This window comes from Lipotes vexillifer, unplaced genomic scaffold (genome assembly GCF_000442215.2).
Source record: "Lipotes vexillifer unplaced genomic scaffold, Lipotes_vexillifer_v1.1 scaffold511, whole genome shotgun sequence".
In the NCBI taxonomy this organism is placed as follows: domain Eukaryota; kingdom Metazoa; phylum Chordata; class Mammalia; order Artiodactyla; family Lipotidae; genus Lipotes; species Lipotes vexillifer.
Genome location: NW_006784934.1, coordinates 1,480,367 through 1,480,932, shown reverse-complemented (window position 1 = coordinate 1,480,932; position 566 = coordinate 1,480,367).

The following is a 566-nucleotide window of genomic DNA, read 5'->3' as shown; positions in this document are numbered from 1 at the left end:
ACCACTCTTTTCATAATGATTCGTGGTTAATGGTTTTCTCTCTGAGAATTTAGATACTTTCCAGACTTCAAGATTCTCTCAATATCAAAAATAATTTGAATATCAACTATATTCCTAGAATTGAAGAACGTGGTGTTTTAACCCCAATTTTTAGATCAAATAACTAAAGTAAAAAAGGAGTAAAGCAAATTCCAAGTTTTCAGTGAGACTATAGGATGGTCTGGGACTAAAATCCTGGTTTTTGATATTCAAGTGTTTGAAAAACCCAGTGGCTTCTGTTCTCTTGAAAAAAATAACCTAACACTTCCTAATTCCCTCCTCTACTTGTCCTATCAAGTTCTATAAAATATAACATTTCTGCTCATCTAGATAACTTGGATTCTAAATTAGTTGAGCTCCATGAAAACATTTACTGAGCCCTTGTGGGTAAATCATTGCTAATTCCACTGGGGGATACAGAAGGCTGGTGTATAAATCTTTACTGAAAAGAGTTTAAAATGACGGTTCCCGGGCTTCCCTGGTGGCGCAGTGCTTGAGAGTCCGCCTGCCGATGCAGGAGACGCGGG